A 21,980-nucleotide genomic window follows, 5' to 3' on the forward strand; every position below is an offset into this window, starting at 1 on the left:
CCAAAAGGGATCCTGCTCTACTGGACCCATTAGGAAGGCCCTTAACCTGCAATCGCTCCAGGGGTGCTCTACAATGGCTGACCCTGTGCTCTGACTGATTGGGATAAGCAAAAACAAACAAATTATATAAGGCAAAAAAACCCAAATTCTATTAACCAGTCTCAGCCCCATATATACACACACCCATGTCAAGAAGGATGAACTAAACAACACACCTAAATGCGTTACAGTTGTAAATACTTTTATTTTAAAAACAAAACAATACAAAAAGAATTATTGAAAACAAACTTCTGCAATGTTTAAATGTTTTTAAAATTATGACATACCTGGAAATTACAGCTAATTCCACTTCTTATTGGCGAAGCTCCTCATGTTTACGGAAAACTTTAATTGTGATCTATAAAAATATAATATAAACCAGACCAATCCAACAGAAAACAGTGAAAATATAGCAAAGTACAGTTTAAATTTTCTGGATACATTTTTAAGAAGGGTCACAGGCCCGTGAGAGTCAAACATAACAGTAGAATACAATACAATTTATTTTTGTATAGCCCAAAATCACACAAGGAGTGCAATGGGCTTTAACAGGCCCTGCCTCTTGACAGCCCCCCAGCCTTGACTCTCTAAGAAGACAAGGAAAAACTCCCAAAAAAACCTTGTAGGGAAAAATGGAAGAAACCTCGGGAAAGGCAATTCAAAGAGAGACCCCTTTCCAGGTAGGTTGGACATGCAGTGGGTGTCAAAAAGAAGGGGGTCAATACAACACAATACACAGAACAGAACAAATCCTCAATACAGTATAAAAATAAAACATTTTCAAGTACATACCAGCAATTAACAGTAGACAATATCCCATAATATGTTTTGGATTTATTTAGAGTCCTGGAGACCTCAGCCATCAAGCTGCCTCCCCCATTTGGCCATTCCATGGCTGAAACAGCGCTGGGCCAGCCAATCCGATGAAAGGACCCTTCTTTCCCATGATTCCTGTGATCCTCCATCAGGGATGACTTTACCTTAGGCAGGTAAAACAACTTGACAGGTGGGCCGTGGCACCAAGTGCCACATTTGAGTACTGAGAAGAGAAACAGAATAGGTGAGGGTTAGTATCAAACTAGAACTACTGTATCATGTTACTTATGTTTTAGTGCTAATGACTAACAACAGAGATGCAGTATGTACAGTTAATCAGCAGCTCTAGTCAGGATATGCTAAACTGAAGTAGTGAGTCTTCAGCCGGGATTTAAAAGTTGAGACCGAAGGGGCATCTGTTATAGTAGCAGGCAGACCATTCCACAGTTTAGGGGTCCTGTAACTAAAAGCTCGACCTCCCACTGTTATTTTATTAATCCTTGGAATCCGAAGCAGACCGGCATCTTGAGATCTTAATGTGCGCTCTGGTTTGTAAGTCATGATAAGTACAGATAAGTAAGCCGGACCTTGGCCATTTAAGTGCAGTACACTCAACACTCGAACGCAGCTGCTCCATGACCCCAATACGCGCAACATTGGAAGACGATGACTTTTTCTGGGGTCTTTAAACACTCACCTTTACTCACGCACAATGTGAACCCACACTCCTACATGGCCCCTACGGGGCAAAAAAGAACGTTTAGGGTAAAAATTGCAATTTAACTGCCACACAGAACTAACACACAACACTTGGCATTGCTTATAATTCAAACGTTACCAGTGTAAGACTGTTAATTGTTGTTACAGTATCTGTGAATTAACACGATACTCCATTAAATGAGAAAAGAAAAGAAAAAAAAAATCTGGATATGGCTCCTGGCAGGAAGAGAAAAGTGGGGGATGTTTTTCTTTTTGCTCAGTTGCGCCCTCTCTGGCTGGTTCTAAAGGAGTGTGAAGAAAGTGCTAATGTTTCCTTACACTGGTCTCTGTACAATTCTTGTTTTTCTCAAGTCCAGTTGCCTCAGGCACGCTTACACAAACATTACATATTGAGGTGTAAATGTTTTATATTTGGCAACTGCACTTGGATATTAATGTCAGCTGTTGTAATGAACATCCTGCACGATTAGGGGGCCCATATTGCACCTGAGCCCAGCGTGCTATGTATGGAGTAAGGCCCCTCAGGAACCTGTCATGAGAGGCAAGGCATTGGCCCATAGAACTGAGACACTGGCCCATGACACTGTCTGTGCGTTTGTGATGGAAAATGTAACAGTACGGTACACTTAATACTTTAACCCCCGAAAGTATCTTGTGTCTTTCAGTGCAGCCTCCAACTAGGCAGTGCAGTGCGAGAAAAATATTTTCAGCCATGAAGTTGATACTCAAGTCAAAGACTTTAGACAGTTTACTGAAGCCTTTTTTTCTGCCTCTTGTCTTGCGCCATGAAGTGGGTTCCCAGTTAGCCTGATTCTGGTTCTGTTCAGGTATTATCTGCAACTATCCAGATCAATGAACTAGACTACATGTGCCCCAACCACAGCACCTCACAACTTGGCCAAAACCAGAATAAGCACAGTGCAGTTATGATATGTCATATTTAGTTCAGAACAGGCAGCTCCTGATAGTATAATATATGTGTATATATATACAGTGCATCCGGAAATTATTCACATCACTTTTTCCACATTTTGTTATGTTAAAGCCTTATTCCAAAATGGATTAAATTCATTTTTTTCCTCAGAATTCTACACACAACACCCCATAATGACAACGTGAAAAAGTTCTCTCAAGGTTTTCGCAAATTTATTAAAAAAAAAAAAAAATTGAGAAAGCACATGTACATAAGTATTCACAGCCTTTGCCATGAAGATCAAAATTGAGCTCAGGTGCATCCTATTTCCCCTGATCATCCTTGAGATGTTTCTGCAGCTTAATTGGAGTCCACCTGTGGTAAATTCAGTTGGTCCCACAGTTGACAGTTCATGTCAGAGCACAAACCAAACATGAAGTCAAGGGAATTGTCTGTAGACCTCCGAGACAGGATTGTCTTGAGGCACAAATCTGGGGAAGGTTACAGAAAAATTTGTGCTGCTTTGAAGGTCCCAATGAGCACAGTGGCCTCCATCATCCATAAGTGGAAGAAGTTTGAAACCACCAGGACTCTTCCTACAGCTGGCCGGCCATCTAAACTGAGCGATCGGGGAGAAGGGCCTAGTCAGGGAGGTGACCAAGAACCCGATGGTCACTCTGTCAGAGCTCCAGAGGTCCTCTGTGGAGAGAGGAGAACCTTCTAGAAGGACAACCATCTCTGCAGCAATCCACCAATCAGGCCTGTATGGTAGAGTGGCCAGACGGAAGCCACTCCTTAGTAAAAGGCACATGGCAACCCACCTGGAGTTTGCCAGAAGGCACCTGAAGGACTCTCAGATCATGAGAAACAAAATTCTCTGGTCTGATGAGACAAAGATTGAACTCTTTGGTGTAAATGCCAGGCGTCACAATTGGAGGAAACCAGGCACCGTTCATCATCAGGCCAATACCATCCCTACAGTGAAGCATGGTGGTGGCAGCATCATGCTGTGGGGATGTTTTTCAGCGGCAGGAGCTGGGAGTTTAGTCAGGATAAAGAGAAAGATGACTGCAGCAATGTCCAGAGACATCCTGGATGAAAACTTGCTCCAGAGTGCTCTTGACCTCGGACTGGGGCGACGGTTCATCTTTCAGCAGGACAACAACCCTAAGCACACAGCCAAGATATCAAAGGAGTGGCTTCAGGACAACTCTGTGGATGTCCTTGAGTGGCTCAGCCAGAGCCCAGACTTGAATCTGATTGAACATCTCTGAAGAGATCTTAAAATGGCTGTGCACTGACGCTTCCCATACAACCTGATGGAGCTTGAGAGGTGCTGCAAAGAGGAATGGGCAAACTGGCCAAGGATAGGTGTGCCAAGCTTGTGGCATCATATTCAAAAAGACTTGAGGCTGTAATTGCTGCCAAAGGTGCATCGACAAAGTATTGAGCAAAGGCTGTGAATACTTACAGTGGTGTGAAAAACTATTTGCCCCCTTCCTGATTTCTTATTCTTTTGCATGTTTGTCACACAAAATGTTTCTGATCATCAAACACATTTAACCATTAGTCAAATATAACACAAGTAAACACAAAATGCAGTTTTTAAATGATGGTTTTTATTATTTAGGGAGAAAAAAATCCAAACCTACATGGCCCTGTGTGAAAAAGTAATTGCCCCAGTTGTTCAAAAATCACCTAACTGTGGTGTATCACACCTGAGTTCAATTTCCGTAGCCACCCCCAGGCCTGATTACTGCCACACTTGTTTCAATCAAGAAATCACTTCAATAGGAGCTGCCTGACACAGAGAAGTAGACCAAAAGCACCTCAAAAGCTAGACATCATGCCAAGATCCAAAGAAATTCAGGAACAAATGAGAACAGAAGTCATTGAGATCTATCAGTCTGGTAAAGGTTATAAAGCCATTTCTAAAGCTTTGGGACTCCAGCGAACCACAGTGAGAGCCTTTATCCACAAATGGCAAAAACATGGAACAGTGGTGAACCTTCCCAGGAGTGGCCGGCCGACCAAAATTACCCCAAGAGCGCAGAGACGACTCATCCAAGAGGTCACAAAAAACCCCAGGACAACGTCTAAAGAACTGCAGGCCTCACTTGCCTCAATTAAGGTCAGTGTTCACGACTCCACCATAAGAAAGAGACTGGGCAAAACGGCCTGCATGGCAGATTTCCAAGACGCAAACCACTGTTAAGCAAAAGAACATTAGGGCTCGTCTCAATTTTGCTAAGAAACATCACAATGATTGCCAAGACTTTTGGGAAAATACCTTGTGGACTGATGAGACAAAAGTTGAACTTTTGGAAGGCAAATGTCCCGTTACATCTGGCGTAAAAGGAACACAGCATTTCAGAAAAAGAACATCATACCAACAGTAAAATATGGTGGTGGTTGTGTGATGGTCTGGGGTTGTTTTGCTGCTTCAGGACCTGGAAGGCTTGCTGTGATAGATGGAACTATGAATTCTACTGTCTACCAAAAATCCTGAAGGAGAATGTCCGCCATCTGTTCGTCAACTCAAGCTGAAGCGATCTTGGGTGCTGCAACAGGACAATGACCCAAAACACACCAGCAAATCCACCTCTGAATGGCTGAAGAAAAACAAAATGAAGACTTTGGCGTGGCCTAGTCAAAGTCCTGACCTGAATCCAATTGAGATGCTATGGCATGACCTTAAAAAGGCGGTTCATGCTAGAAAACCCTCAAATAAAGCTGAATTACAACAATTCTGCAAAGATGAGTGGGCCAAAATTCCTCCAGAGCTGTAAAAGACTCATTGCAAGTTCTATAAGCGCTTGATTGCAGTTATTGCTGCTAAGGGTGGCCCAACCAGTTATTAGGTTCAGGGGCAATTACTTTTTCACACAGGGCCATGTAGGTTTGGATTTTTTCTCCCTAAATAATAAAAACCATCATTTAAAAACTGCATTTTGTGTTTACTTGTGTTATATTTGACTAATGGTTAAATGTGTTTGATGCTCAGAAACATTTTGTGTGACAAACATGCAAAAGAATAAGAAATCAGGAAGGGGGCAAATAATTTTTCACACCACTGTATGTACATGTGTGTTTGTATATATATATATATATATATACAGTATATATATATACAGTATATATATATATATATATATATATATATATATATATACGTATAAAACTGCTCAAAAATTAAAGGAACACTTTGAAAACACATCAGATCTCAATGGGAAAAAAATCATGCTGTACTGTATATCTCTGTATATCTCTACTGATATGGACTGGGTAATGTGTTAGGAATGAAAGGATGCCACACCGTTTGATGGAAATGAAAATTATCAACCTACAGAGGGCTGAATTCAAAGACACCCCAAAATGATGCGGCCAGCTAGCCCATTTTGCCGAATGTTTATCACAGTAACTCAAAATCGTACTTACTTTGTTTTGACCCCACGTGCTTGTATGCATGCCTGACAACGTCAGGGAGGCAGGCTTCTAATGAGGGGATGAATGGTGTCCTGGGGGATATCCTTCCAGATCTGGACCAGAGTATCACTGAGCTGCTGGACAGTCTGAGGTGCAACCTGGTTGCGACAGATGGGCCGTAACATAATGTCCCAGAGGTGTTCTGTTAGGTTTAGGCCAGGCGAGCGTGCGGGCCGGTCAATGGTATCAATTCCTTCATCCTCCATTAACTGCCTGCATACTCTTGCCACATGAGGGCGGGCATTGTCATGCATCAGGGGGAACCCAGGGCCAACTATGCTAGCATATCGTCTGACACTGGGTCCAAGGATTTCATCCTAATACCTAATGGAAGTCAAGGTGCCGTTGTCTAGCCTGTAGAGTTCTGTGTGTCCCTCCATGGATATGCATCCCAAGACCATCACTGACCCACCACCAAACCAGTCATGCTGAACGATGTTACATGCAGCATAATATTCCCCATGGCTTCTCCAGACCCTTTCACGTCTGTCAGATTTGCTCAGGGTGAACCTGCTCTCATCTGTGAAAAAGCACAGGGTTCCAGTGGTGGACCTGTCAATTCTGGTATCCTATGGCAAATGCTAATTGTGCTCCATGGTGGCAGGCAGTGAGCACAGGGCCCACTAGAGGTTGTCTGGCCCTCAGGCCATGAAGTCTGTTTCTGATTGTTTGGTCAGAGACATTCACACTTCAGTGGCCCGCTGAAGGTCATTTTGTAGGGATATGGCAGTTCTCATCCTATTCCTCCTTGCCCAAAGGAGCAGATATCTGTCCTGCTGATGGGTTATGGACCTTCTACGGTCCTGTCCAGCTCTCGTAGAGTAACTGCCAGTTTCCTGAAATCTCCTCCATGCCCTTGGAGACTGTGCTGGGAGACACAGCAAACCTTCTGGCAATGGTACATATTGATGTGCCATCCTGGGTAAGTTGGACTACCTGTGCAACCACTATAGGGTCCAGGTATCGCCTCATGCTACTATTTGTAATATTTGCTAATGTTAATGTACGGGTGGCAGGGTGGAAATACTGTGGTGCTTAGGTGTTGGCTTGATTCTATCCATCCCTCATTTTAAAAGCGTAGCGGCTTCTTTGCATACGTAAATCTGGTGACAATTCCCTACAAACTGACTATGTCAGAATATTACTAGTTGTTGCTTGATCATCTTGCTGAGTAAAATACCCTGGTGCTGAAAGTAAAGCCATTTCTTCCTTGTGCTCCAATTTAATTGATATTTTCTAACTGCAGTGTCATTGTTGCCCATTCAAATTGACTATTATGATATTATTTGTTTGGGTGAAACACGTTTTTCTTCACCTTCCTTGTTTTGTATATGTGAAATAAAAATAAAGGATGATGGAGTACACTTGTGACAAATTTTACTACTAAATATGTGATTATTATTACTCACTGCTTATTAAAGTATGTTTTTTAGAAAAAAAATGTAAAAGCCACTATGTTTGCTTTATATGCAATTATTTTACAAATAAATTCTACATTGGTTTGCAAATATGGGATTAGATTGAAGTAGATATTAATGCAGTAAATGAGTGGTTCACCAGAAGGAGATGGGCCATTTCTGACGTGAAGTGTCGAAGTGGCAGCAGGACCTGGTGTGATGATGGTTCTATCTTTGGTTGCCTCGACTGCCCTGAGCCAGAGCTGCACAGAACTAGTAGAATGCTGTCATCATATAGAAAATTATTTCTGGGCAAATGCTGGCACAGTGCTTTTGGTGAGTGATCCGCTGCCACTTCTCATCTGAATGGTTCAGGCCGTCTTTCCAAACAAACTTAGACAGAATACTACGGCCATGTTCTGGACGACACATTAGGACCCAGATAAGGCCCAAGTGTATTTTGCTAGTTGGATCAGAACAGTCAAAAGGCTAGTTTGACGTATAAAATTATTAGCGGGTGAATTCTGTTATGTGGTGCTGGCAACTTTATGATTGGCAGCCGTATCCAACTGGGCAGTCATTCCAAACTGAGTTGGCCTGAGCGCTACAGCCACATCTGGACTGACTGATTAGTAAATGGCTTTGAGAAATCTGCCCAGATGAGGTCTGATTGTATTATGCTAGCTGGAATGGAATGGAACTGGTGCAGTTCTAGCTTGAAGTATACAATTATTAGCGGGCGTATTCTGGCACAATGCTAGATGATGGTGATCAGCTGCCATTTCTGGCCATATGGGCTTGGACCAGAGCTAGTCATTCCAAACAGACTCCCCCTGGGCCACGTCTCGGTCGATTGATTAGGACATAGCTTGAGGAAATTTGCCCAGATGAGGCCCGAGTCTGTTTGGCTATCTGGGTGACTGCACTTGTGATGTCCTGATGCGTTATGTGCCTTTCTCTGTCATATGGAGTCATGGCTGCAGACATTAACACAATAGACTGCTGTCTTGGTACAGCACCACTGGCTCCTTGCACCAGCTGCTTTATAATAGTAACTTCCAGTTATTGATTTACTAGCATGTTTTGTGAGTGTGTGGAGTGCCCATAATTTTTTTTTCTTTCCCTTCCATCAGCTTGTCACCAACGATCGCCATCTAGCCCTGTCTGCTGTTAAATCAACTGCTAGCTGCAGACTAATGTGCTGTGATTCTAGGTCTTCAATGATGTTATCAATCCAGCATTTTCGTTGTCATCCTCTAGATTTTCTTCCTGTTATGTGGCAGTGCATGACTCTTTGTGGTAGTCATCTTGCATCCATTCTGTTGACATGTCCAAACCACAGTCGTTGCGTGCAAATTCGTTTACTTAGCATTTGTTCCTGCTGTAGTCTGTTTCTTATGTCTTTGTTTCTTATTCTGTGCATTCTAGTTACTTTTAGAAGTCTCCGTAGCCAGCGCATCCCTGTGACTTCTATTCTTCTTTCATCTTCCTTTCTCAAGCACCAGCATTCTGATCCATACAACAAAACTGGAATAACCAATGTTTCATATATTGTTACTTTTGTACTGATTCTTATATTCTTGGACTTCCATAATTTGTTTAGTTTTCCAAATACTGCAGAAGCTAGTCCGATTCTTCTCTTGATATCCAATGTACAACTTCCTTCTTGCGATATCAGGCCTTCCAGGTAGACAAATTCTTTCACCTGTTCTAGATCTTCTCCTCCAAGCTGTATGTTTCAGTTGTGCATTTCACTTACTTAATTGTCATTGTTTTTGTTTTTGGCTTGTTGATCAGTAGCCCATATCTACTGATAGTGGTGCCAATTTTGTAGCCATAATTATTGTGAGATAAATAACCGAGAGATGAAACGAAAGGGTGATGAGGTAGTCGGGATGTGCTAAAGTCAAAACCATTAAAGAAGAATGATTGAGATGACAAAAGCAACAGGCCAGACAGAGAACAACACCAAAGTCAAAGCTGAAAGGTAGAAGTGTACTTGAAAAATCAGAAGGTTTAACACTAAGAGTATCCTCCAAAGGATGCTGACCATGGCACATGCTGTCATTTTTGCACCAGAACACCAGGGTCCTCATGTATAAATGGTGCATACGCACAAAAATGTTGTGTTAAGAACGTTCCCACGTTCAAATCGCAATGTATAAAACCTAAAATTGGCGTAAAGCCACGGACATTTCCACGGCAGCTCATACCCTGTCATATGCAAGTTCTCTGCTCGGTTTTGCAGACTGGCAGCACCAAGTGTCAAAGCAGTGCTACTGTTCCTGTGTGGTTATCCTTTCTTTTTTAGATCCATATCCCTGACGCGGCTTTATAAATACACTGAAATTAACCACATATTGTTTATTAGGTTAATGCATCTGATTGTAATTAACCTGTAACAATATAATGGTCCACAAAATGGTCAAACTATTCCAAATACCATAACTGCTTTAGCGTTGTTACTCTCACTGCACCACTCTGAGTGTGAATCACAGCTGTACAGCAGCTGATCGGAAAGAGAATTATCAGTATACAGCATCAAGCACACGCTGCCTCAGCCATGCTGTCTATTGAACTGCTCTTATATGGCAAACGCTTCAGAGCCTTTCCTGTATGGACCTCACAGTTCAGAAACAGTTTCATCCCAAGAACTATAAACGTACTCAATCAAGTGCTCCTTGTAGAACTGTTTGTATTTATAAGTCCAGTTACCTCACTGTAAACTTGCGATACAGTTATAATATTGCACAACCTGAGCCACTTTATAAAGTGCGTATTTACTGTACATATGATGACGATATTTTTAAGATGAACTATTGTATTATACAGATAAAATTACACGGTGCTGCAGCGCTAGCAAGCCTCTGGCGCTCCATTCACGGATTGTTTCTGCCTCGCGCTGTATTCTTGCTGGTGCTGACGTGACACTGGATGGATAGAATAATTAAGCACGTACTATGAAGATATTTCAATGTTCCTTAAAAGAAGAATCGTCGTTGTAAGCTTACAGATGGCTTAACGTCTATTACAGAGCTGATTGTGTGGAGATTGGGTATTTGGAGAAAGAAAAGTAAGGACAGGAATTGGAGATTAGTATGTTCGAAAGAGACAGGACTGCTGCAATAAATTATTTCATCTTGTGTGAGGCATGAACAATCACTGTGCTACCGTGTTCCCATATTTAACACCATGCTTTAACTCCTATCATCATGAAAATGATATCAAGTATACATCTCAGTATTTAAATTATTCAGAGAGCTGTAATATCACGAATGTAATGAATTCTGTGTCCTTTCGGAGGAAGAGAAAGCCAGTTTAAGAAGCACATAGTGATTCACACACATAGAGCATATAGAAGATCAAATACAAAACAAAGCATTTAACGTGCTACTTTAGTTACGATGGGATTTGAGAAACTAGTAAATTAAATGATTTTAAGATGAAGTTTATGATGTTCTACTTTAATGACAAAATAAACTACGTGATTAAAGTGGAAATTTAGAGATTAAAGTTGACATTTCATGCTTTTACCTACTGTGTGCCTTTTTTTCTCTGTACCCTAATAAACTTTCATATGACACTCAGATGGTGGGCTATGACTTGCCTTTTCACGGCGACATTGATATGTGACTTCTTTTTTATTTCGAGCACTGTGCGACTTTGTGAACGTGAGCTTTCGAGTTTCTCCGACACGTTATGTCACTCGATCAACTTCCTTTTGTTGTTTATACCACTGTTTAAACCAACAAATAGTACGTTTTTCTTTGCCTCCACTTGGTATTCGCTGAAATTCTTCTATTTTCCCTCGTACTTTTGCCATTGCCTTTTCACAGAAGGCTGAGCTTAAGGGCGATTTATATTGATTTGCATATTCAAAGAGGTGTAATTCTGGGAGCAGATGGGGCGGGACAGCAGGCGCGTGCATGACCGTTAGTTTTCACACTGACCTGTATTTCTGTTGCAGAAGAACATGGAAGTTGGCGATGGCACAGATTTATGCATCTGGATTTTTTTGTGCGTAAGCACATTTCTGCTTTTTTCTGTACACCATGTTTTAGTGTGAATTCTATGCACCGTGTTATACTGTACATGAGGCCCCAGATGATTTTACAGATCGCAGTGAACTCAAAACATGATCGGGAATGATGAACAAAATGGCGTCTCGTGAAAAATATAAACAAGATGTTAAAAAAAAAAAAATTAAAAAAGGGAAAAATGTACTTCCCAAAATAAGTATTAAAACATTAAAATGCAATTGGAAGACAAAAGAGTAAGAAAATAATCAAAACAAAACTGTACAGACAGTGCAAGTTCAACTTGTACTGCTGGAAAGTCCGGCTATGAAGACAAAGGCTTAGAGAAAATTATGAGAAAACATCTCAGTGCAATGTGGGTGCAGCCATTTATTCATTTTAATCTTTTAATTTGAAAGTGATTTGTAAGGTGTCCCTTTATGTTTACCAAAGGATAGTGAGCCTTTCTAACTGTTATAACGAATGTCAAAATGACTGCTTTTGTTTTTCACTGTAATGTTGATTTCCTCTATGGTGGGCCGGGGTCCTATCCAGGTGTTCTCCCTACATTGTGCCCTGTGACCTTCACCTGAATAAATGGGTGTGGAAAATGGATGGATGTTTGTTTTCTGCAGAAGTAAAGCGCCTCCCTTTTTAATGGCTGAGTATGGATGCCAGCTGTTCTGCGGACATTTAGCTGTACTGTCATGTCATGTAGAATGTTAGAGCTAAGGTAGTTCTTTTAGGCCCCAAACAGCTTCATTCGTTCTTGAAGTACAAAGCACACACATGCAAATGGCACAGCAGCAGTGCCAGTCCATGCCATGTTAGTACTTTTACTTTTGTGTTTAAATTAAGAAACTGGACAGTTGTGTGCATTTTGCACTTAATGGTAACTTATTGTACACAGAAAAATGTGGAATATTTCAAGTTTGAGAATGTAATGTTATATTTTGTGATAATGGATGCTAGTATTCTTTACTTTCCTACATTATTTCTTAGGTATCTTTCAGTACATTTGAAATGATTGATCAAGATTAGAGACTACTAAGTGCTTCTTTTTCCTGAAAGAAATCCAGCATCCCAGGTTCAAATCTTTTCCCTATTAAAAGCAGTATGGTGGTCTGCTGATTGGTGATTTATAAAAGATCCCCACGAGTCTGAGTTAGCCCTATAGCAGACAAGCCCCATGTCCATGGCGGGGTCCTAACCTTGTGCGTGATGCTGCCATGACAGGTTTTGACCCCTGCAGGTTGGTTATGACGGGAGAAAGAAGTGACCCTCGTGTCGAAAGAGCTACTGAACACACACAAAATGAAAGGAAAAAGAAAAAGAGCTTCAGAAGGGTCTAAAGAGGAAGAAATCAGATAAATGGGATTTTGAAACAAAAGCTTATTATTAACTTCTGATAGATAATGTCATCCCCACTACTGGAATAAAAGAAAACCACCCTGATAGTGAAACAATGTGCTTCAAGTTGACACCTCTTTATTGGGTAACGTCAAACTAGAAATGTCATTCTCACCTGCGGCCACCAGAGGCCGCTGTATACCCATCTTAAAAGCCAAATCCAAGTTTTAGTAAAATGTCACCTGCAAGAAGAAAGCTCTGACACCGCAGTGTACATTACAATCTTGGCATGGCTTCATCGGAGATGTCATTTTTTATTTAATGCATTTTGGATTTTAATTCTAAGTAAAAAAATATAAACATGATGGAATCATCAGTGTTATTCTTGTGATTTTTTTTACATTATAATTTCATTTTTGCCACCATGATATAATATTTTCTGTTAATCACTGGAAACATCAGCAGACATTTCAGGAGCTGATCCTTGTAATACCAGTACATCTTATATCACAGATTTATTGACATTTTCCCTTTTTAATAAAAAGTATAAATATGTGAAACAAATGACCTCTCGGTAGGCTTGTGTTGTTGTAGGCCGTCTCTTTATTGTCATTGGGTGCTTTATAGTGCAGCACAGTGATTAGTGCTGAGCGTTCACCACACCAAGGACAATGGTTCAAGAACAGCAGGACTTTATTTAAAGAAACAGCTAACTAAATGGTGGAATCAAAGAATGGAGATCATTAGTAACAGATGATAGAGATTTAAAATAGACCTTTATCAACAGCTATATTACATTTACAGTCAAATTAACAGGCAGCAGTCAAAACATACAGGGGATTCACTTTCTGTATACTTTATTATGTTGTAGATTGGATTTTAAATGGATAAATCTGACTTATCTGCCCATCAATCTACACTCAATCACCCAAAAATGACGAAGTGAAGACATTTTCATAAAGATTTGCAAATGTATTCAAAATCAAGAACTGAAATCTCATATTCATAAAAAGCATTCAGCCTCTTTGCTGTGGCACTCCAAATTATGGTCAAGTGAATCCTGTTTGCTTTAATTCTCCTTGGGATGTGTCTAGAACTGGATTGGAGTCCACTTGTGACAGATAGACATCATGTAAAAAGGCACACACCTGTGTACTGTATATAAGGTCCCACAAGTCCCACTGCAAGTCAGGACAAAATCCAAGCCATGAAGTGCAAGGAATAACAACAACAACAACAACAATAATCATTTATTTCTTGTATAGCTTGAAATCGCACAAGGAGTGCCTCAATGGGCTTTAACAAGCCAAGGTTTTTGACTGCCCCCAGCCTTGACTTCCTAAGGAGAGAAGAAAAAAAATACCAAAAAAATGCAATGGGTGTCAAAGAACGGGATAGAAACTAATAAAAGGAGAAACTAATTAACATAAATGATAAACAACAATATCTGTTCATCGGTTAATTGTAAAAAGAGTCAACAGGGCAGTGGCAACAAGTTCCACACGAGGATACCGAGAACAGAAACAGAATAGGGGACAAAAATAAATATATTACTTATATTTTAGTACTAATGGCTAACAACAGAGATGCAGTATACACAGCTAATAAGCAGCTCTAGTAAAGGTATTGTAAAAGGAAGTAGTGAGTCTTCAGCCTGGATTTAGAAGCTGAAACTGAAGGGGTGACTGTTATACTAGCAGGCAGACCATTCTACACTTTCATGGCCCTATAGCTAAAAGCTCAAACTCCCATTGTTATTTTATTAACTCTTGAAATTATAAGCAGGACAGCATCTTGAGATCTTAATGTGCACTCTGGTTTGTAAGTAACTAAGCAGGGCCTTGGCCATTTAGGGTTTTAAAAAGTTTTTAAAAGGCGGATTTTGAAATCTGCCCTAAACCTAACCAGGAACCAGTGAAAGGATTTAAGAACTGGAATTTTCTTTTTGCACCTTCTTGTAGTAATTGTTGCAGCAGCATTTTGATTCAACTGAAAGTTGTATAAAGAACAAGTTGAACAGCCAGTGAACACCACATTTCAGTAGTCAACCCTACCATAAATAAATGCATGAACTCATTTCTCAGTATTGTGCATATTTAGAAAATGTCTTAATGTTCCAACATTTTTAAGATGGAAAAAATATGTTTTGGACAGTTTTGTCATGTACGCTTTAAAGGACATCCATTATCCAACCCACTATATCCTAACTACAGGGTCACGGGGGTCTGCTGGAGCCAATCCCAGCTAACACAGGGTGCAAGGCAGGAAACAAACTCTGCGCAGGGCACCAGCCCACTGCAGGGCACACACACACACACACACACACAAACACCAAGCACACACTAGGGACAATTTAGAATCGCCAATGCACCTAACCTGCATGTCTTTGGAGTGTACCCGGAGGAAACCCACACAGACACGGGGAGAACATGCAAACTCCACGCAGGGAGGACCTGGGAAGCAAACCCAGGTCTCCTTACAGCGAGGCAGCAGCCTACCCACTGCACCATCGTGCCGCCTTAAAGGACATGCAAGTGTCAAAGATAACACATAAATTGCAGGCTGATTCAATAAACCTAATGGCAATTCCCACCCAGTTAAGTAAAGACAAAATATTTTTGCAATCAGCAACTCCCCAATAATAAACACTTCTATTTTATCTGTGTTCAAAGACAAGTAGTTCTCATCCATCCACTCCTATAATTAACTAACACAGTTAATTAAGGGGAACATCAGCGAAACATCAATTAGTCTAAAAGAACGGTATAACTGGGTGTCATTTGCATACAAGTGAAAATTAACACAATGTTTTCTAATGATAGATCCCAGTAGAATCACAGAAAGTGAAAACAGTAAAGGTACAAGTACTAAACCCTGCAGGACACCATATTTAACTTCTGAGTATAATGGTGGAGTACTGTCAGCACATTTGTGTACATACTGCAAACAGTTTGATAAATAAGAATTAAACCCGAATAGGACAGTGCCTGTGAGTCCAATGTAATATTCCAGCCTGTGCAGTAAATTTGAATAGTCAATGGTGTCAAACGCTGTGCTTAAATATAATAACATAATTACATTTCTATTGTCACAGGATGTCAAAATGTCATTTACAACTCGTGTTATGCTGTTTCTGTACTATGACCAGAGTGGAGGCCAGACTAGAATTTCTCAATTAAATTGTGATCCGTAAGGTGAGACTGAAGTTGACTAGCAATTACTTTTTCAAGCAATTCTGAGAAAAAGGGCACATTTGAAATTGGTCTATATTTATTAAGTATATGTGGGTCTAGGTCTGACATTTTAATTAGTGGTTTGATAAGTGACACTTTTAGTGCATCAGGTACTGGTCCATTGCACTAATGAACTACTGATGATATAAGAAAGTCTTTACAGAACTCTGCGATCAAATTATGATGAGTCATAGATCAGAACAAGGGTATAAAACAATTTCTAAATCTTTGAGTGTTTCCAGGAGCATAGTGGTCTCAATGATGGTGAAATGAAAGAAGTTTGGAACCACCAAGACTCTTCCTAGTGTTGGCTGTCTGGTCAGACATAGTAAGTGGAAAGATCTCAAAGATCACTCTAACACAGCTTCAGAAGTCTTCTGCTGAAATGGGAGAACCTGTTGAAAGGACAACCATATCAGAATCCACTATTATGTAAAAAGCAAATATCAGCCTGCTTGAAATTTACCAAACAGCACTAAGTGGACTCTGAGAGCATGAGGACAAAGATTCTGTGAGCTCATGAGACAAAGATTGAACACCTTGGGCAGAACTCCAAGCATTATCTCTGGAGAAGAAAAGGCCTTGCTCACCACACACCTAACACCATCCCTGCATGGAAGTATATTGGTGGCAGAATCATACTATGGGGGTGCTTCACAGGGGCATGGACAGGTAGAATGGTTGGAATCGAGGGAAGAATGAATGCAGCCAAATACAGAGAGGTCCTTGATGAAAACCTGCTTCAGAGTGTGTGCAGTGTTCAGACAGGGGTGATAGTTGTAAAAATAGGCAAAAGGAGCAAAAGAAGAGTTGAGGGTATCAGTGAGTAATCCCATTTAATGTATGTTGTTTGTGAACTGATATAAAGAAAAGAAAATATTGCTTGGCACTTCACTATGCCAAAACATTAAGGGGATCTTGGTCAAGACATTCTCGATGAAGGTCTGGTCATGAATGACAATCTCTTCCTGTTGATGGTAGTATTTAGGCTGGAACGGTCCTCGAAGTGTTAGTTGTCGTCTGTTTTCAGTTAGGCATTATACAGGCTTACTGCTTTTGGTATAAAGGAGCCCCTGCAGCGTTTATTGATAGACTTATGCTGAATAATTTGTTTGCAGTAAGTCCTTAGTATTAGAGTGTCAGAGAGAGGATGTGCAGCATTGTTCATAATGGTACTCAGTTTTGTTTTAATTCTCTCCTTTGCCACTACTGAATCTCTATCATGAATGTATGCTCCATGAATTTGTGATACAGACAGGTCAAAAGAAGTCAGTCTGTAAATTGTAGACATCCAGCTCTTCAGAATAATCAGATCTTAGGGTGCTATTGAGTCATACTTGAATGTTGCCTGTGAGGCAAAAATAATTAAAAAGAAAAATTCCTTCTCTTACATGAGAGTTTTACTGGGTCAGTAAGTGTGCATGTCCGGTACCTCTGCATCGATCATACACTTAGATAGCTTACTATTGTCTGGTGTGCATCATCATGCCTCAGCCTATGAATTCATGTAGAGTGAGCTCTGTAAAAGCTAATGCATGAACTGTATGTACACTAAAGAGAATGTAAGCGCAGGTCTCCTCCTTTGTATTAAGTCAACTTGGCTTCTACTGGCATTGAGCACCACTCAAAACAATCAATTGGCAGTCATTAGTTGGAACAATGCAATAAATGCCAAAATAGGCAATGCTTTTATTAAATTAACACCTTCATTACTTTAGGTCCATGTCTCCTGTCCTGGGCAAATGGCTGATGTCTCTCCAATAGATGACTCTAGAGACAGCATGCTATGTGCTTGCTAGGGACTTAACTAATTATTTGTGCTTGAGCAAAAGGAGCAGAAAGCCAAGATACCTAACTGAAAAGAGTGATACCTGGACATTGAAGAGAGTGTCAATGTCAATGTTAAGTTTATTTATATAGCACATTTAAACACCACTTCACCTTGGACAGTGACGGTCACCTCTTAGCATCCCTGCTTCCGGGTCTGAAGACAGTGGAAACGAAGACAAACAATCTGTAGTTCAGTGATGGACTGGAGAGGCTGAGGAAAAGCTGCAGGATTGGTTTGATTCTATAAATTGGGACATATTTAGTGATTCCTCATCACACATACAGTGTATAAGTATGCTACCATTGTAAACAGATTAATTAATCAATGTGTAGATAATTGTAAACCAAAAAATATAATATGCATATTTAATAATAAGAAATTGTAGATCATCAAATTTTACAGTAATTTCTTTCAGGCTGGCAATACAGCATTGTAGCCAGGTGTAGAACTGTCATGCTGTAAAGACAGAATACATATTTATGTAAAAGACCAAGACAATTAACAGGAGAAAACAGATGACAAATTCAGAAATGGTGAAAATAACACAATAGAAAACTGAAATGAAAACTCTAGAATTCGTAGCCAGTTAAATGCTGCAAAGGTTCTAATTGTACAGTCATATGAAAAAGTTTGGGATCGCCCTCTTAATTCTTTGGATTTTTGCTTATCATTGGCTGAGCTTTCAAAGTAGCAACTTCCTTTAAATATATGACATGCCTTATGGGAACAGTAGTACTTCAGCAGTGACATTAAGTTTATTGGATTAACGAAGTATGCAATATGCATCATAACAAAATTAGACAGGTGCATAAATTTGGGCCTGCGGTGGGTTGGCACCCTGCCCAGGATTGGTTCCTGCCTTGTGCCCTGTGTTGGCTGGGATTGGCTCTAGCAGACCCCCGTGACCCTGTGTTCGGATTCAGCGGGTTGGAAAATGGATGGATGGATGGATAAATTTAGGCACCCCACCAGAGATATTACATCAATACTTAGTTGAGCCTCCTTTTGCAAATATAACAGCCTCTAGACACCTACTATAGCCTTTGATGAGTGTCTGGATTCTGGATGGAGGTAGTTTTGACTATTCTTCCACACAAAATCTCGCCAGTTCAGTTGAATTTGATGGCTGCCAAGCATGGACAGCCTGCTTCAAACCATCCCATAGATTTTCGATGATATTAAAGTCAGGGGACTGTGACGGCCATTCCAGAACATTGTACTTCTCCCTCTGCATGAATACCTTTGTAGATTTCAAACTGTGTTTTGGGTCATTGTCTTGTTAGAATATCTAACCCCTGCGTAACTTCAACTTTTTGAGTGATGCTTTAACATTATCCTGAAGAATTTGTTGAAATTGGGTTGAATTCATCCGACCATCAACTTTAACAAGGTCCATGAACTAGCCACACAGCCCCACAGCATAATGGAACCTCCACCAAATTTGACAGTAGGTATTCTGTGTTTTTCTTGGAATGCGGTGTTCTTCTTCCGCCATGCAAAACACTGTTTGTTCTGACTGAATAACTCAATTTTTGTCTCATCAGTCCAAAGCACTTTGTTCCAAAATGAATCTGGCTTGTCTAAATGAGCATTTGAATACAACAAGCGACTGACTCCGTTTGTGGCGTGAGTGCAGAAAGGGCTTCTTTCTCATCACCCTGCCATACAGATGTTCTTTGCACAAATTGTGCTGAATTGTAGAACGATGTACAGATACACCATCTGCAGCAAGATGTTCTTGCAGGTCTTTGGAAGTGATCTGTGGGTTGTCTGTAACCATTCTCCCAATCCTGCGCATATGCCGCTCCTGTATTTTTCTTGGCCTGCCAGACCTGGGTTTACTGTAACAGCAACTGTGCCTGTGGCCTTCCATTTCCTGATTACATTCCTTACAGTTGGAACTGACAGTTTAAACCTCTGAGATAGCTTTTTGTAGCCTGTCCCTAAACCATGATACTCAACAATCTTTGTTTCAGATCTTTTGAGAGTTGCTTTGAGGATCCCATGCTGTCACTCTTCAGAGGAGAATCAAAGGGAAGCACAACTTGCAATTGACCACATTAAATACCTTTTCTCATGATTGGACACACCTGTCTATGAAGATCAAGGCTTAACGAGCTAATCCAAACAATTTGGTGTTACAAGTAATCAGTATTGAGCAGTTACATGCATTCAAATCAGCAAAATTACAAGGGTACCCACATTTTTACACTGCCAGTTTTTACATTTGATTTAATTTCTTACAACTAAATGCTGCTTCACTAAAAATCTTTGTTCGGAAAACACCCCAGTACTCAGATGTTCCTAGGAAATGAAAGGCATACCACTGTTATCTTTTTTATTGAAAGTAGAGTAAATTATTATGCAGGCTGAGAGGGGTTCCCAAACTTTTTCATATGACTTCTTTTCATATAAGTCTTTTCCCATCCTTCCCCTAAGTAAGCATCAAGTGAGGAGTGAGTTTTGTTAGTTACTAAATTAAATCCTAAATCTTGGACATCCACCATCTTAAATAGTGTCATCACACTGTAAGACAAAGTGGACATTGCCCATTCTACTAGACCTTTAGTGGCACACAAGGTCTGTTAAGATAGCAAATTTAACAGAGAGGCAGGAAGCCATTTGAACTCGCACCATAGTGAATGGCTTAACTGCAGCTTTAACCAAACTTTGGTCATCTGTGTACTTCACCTGATAACAAAGGTGTAAATCAGAGTTGAGCTGACACTTCTACAGATGATCCATTAAACAAAGAGATACCCAAATGGGCATTAACCTTAGGCTTGCAACAACAGACTGAATGAAATGGACAACTTCTCTCTCTCTGAAACCTAAACGTTAATGAGCCACTTCCCTAAAAACTTCTCTTTGGGGGCTTGAAAGCTGAGATCCTCTGCAAAACCAAGATCTGTGGCAGTGACTAAGCCAAGTGTGAGGAGAACGAGAAGCAGCAAGTACTTAAGAGAACATCAGCTTGTATGCTGTTGTGCCAGAAAGAGTAATGCTTTTCCCAATGAAGCTGCAGAAGTTAAAGCAAAGAGCCTAACAGTGAGCTGAGAAAAGAATTAGAGCACACCTCGGGCAAAAGACCTGTAAGAAAAGGCAAAGAGTGTACTCCAACACAAGAAAAGTTCTGTTGAACCAGAACAACAACTTCACATCACTACAGACATCATCCTTAAAGACACTATATCATAAATCTGTGCAAAAATAAATTAGAACTCTAAATAGCCAGTAAACAGGAACCTCTTCTGTGTTATATGTTTGCCTTTCTTATCTGCCTTGTCTGTTCTGTCTTCTTTGTCAATATATATGCAGTTATCATCTTTGTATAATTAATAAATTATATTATTCTGTTTCTTAAAAATGAGTACTCTTCTGTTACCTTGACATAAACCTGGCTGGAGACCATCCCCTACAATAGAGAAAGGTCAGGTAAATAAAGTAGGAGCCTTACCTAATTATTTAATTAATTACTGCAAAGCCAAAGGCAAAACTGCTAATTAACCAAATTAAAATCTTCTTCTCTTACTCCAACACGTAATATCAACATCAAAGCATGTGACAGGCAACAGATATTGTTACCAAGAAAAACAAACAATAAAGAAAATAGTGACAATTGTGCTGCAAATAAAAAAGCAGCAGTGTCATAAGCAAAATATGAATTAAAAAAAAATACGCATCAAGAAAGACAACTTCTAAAAACTAAATTAAAGGCATAAGGTGATCTCCAAACATGAAGACTGTTATTTTATCATGTTAACATCATTTATGTCTAAGTATATTTGTCAATGTGCCATGTGTTTTACAGGGGGATCAGCAAGAGGTGAGGCCCCCTGCCCATCACTGCCAAGGGACTGCCTTCAGACCTGTAAAGGCTGAGGAAATCCAATGGTCCCTTGTGGTCCATTATTTGCACTTGGTATTGTGGTCAGTTCTAGTGATAATTGTTATTGTGCTAATGTTTTTGCAGATTATTTGGATTTTGAAATACTTCTTCTGAATTTGTTTATTTGGGACTTGTTTGTCTTGGATTGCCTTTGTCCTTTCAGGCATCCCCTGGTGTGCCTTTTGTGCTTTTCACATCTTCACAGCTTTCAGAGCATTCACTGTTAATAAATCTTTTTATTTATAAAGATTCTGCATTTTGCCCTTTTTGTAGCTAGCTGGGGTTTGACA

This window comes from Polypterus senegalus, chromosome 17, assembly GCF_016835505.1.
Source record: "Polypterus senegalus isolate Bchr_013 chromosome 17, ASM1683550v1, whole genome shotgun sequence".
In the NCBI taxonomy this organism is placed as follows: Eukaryota; Metazoa; Chordata; class Cladistia; order Polypteriformes; family Polypteridae; genus Polypterus; species Polypterus senegalus.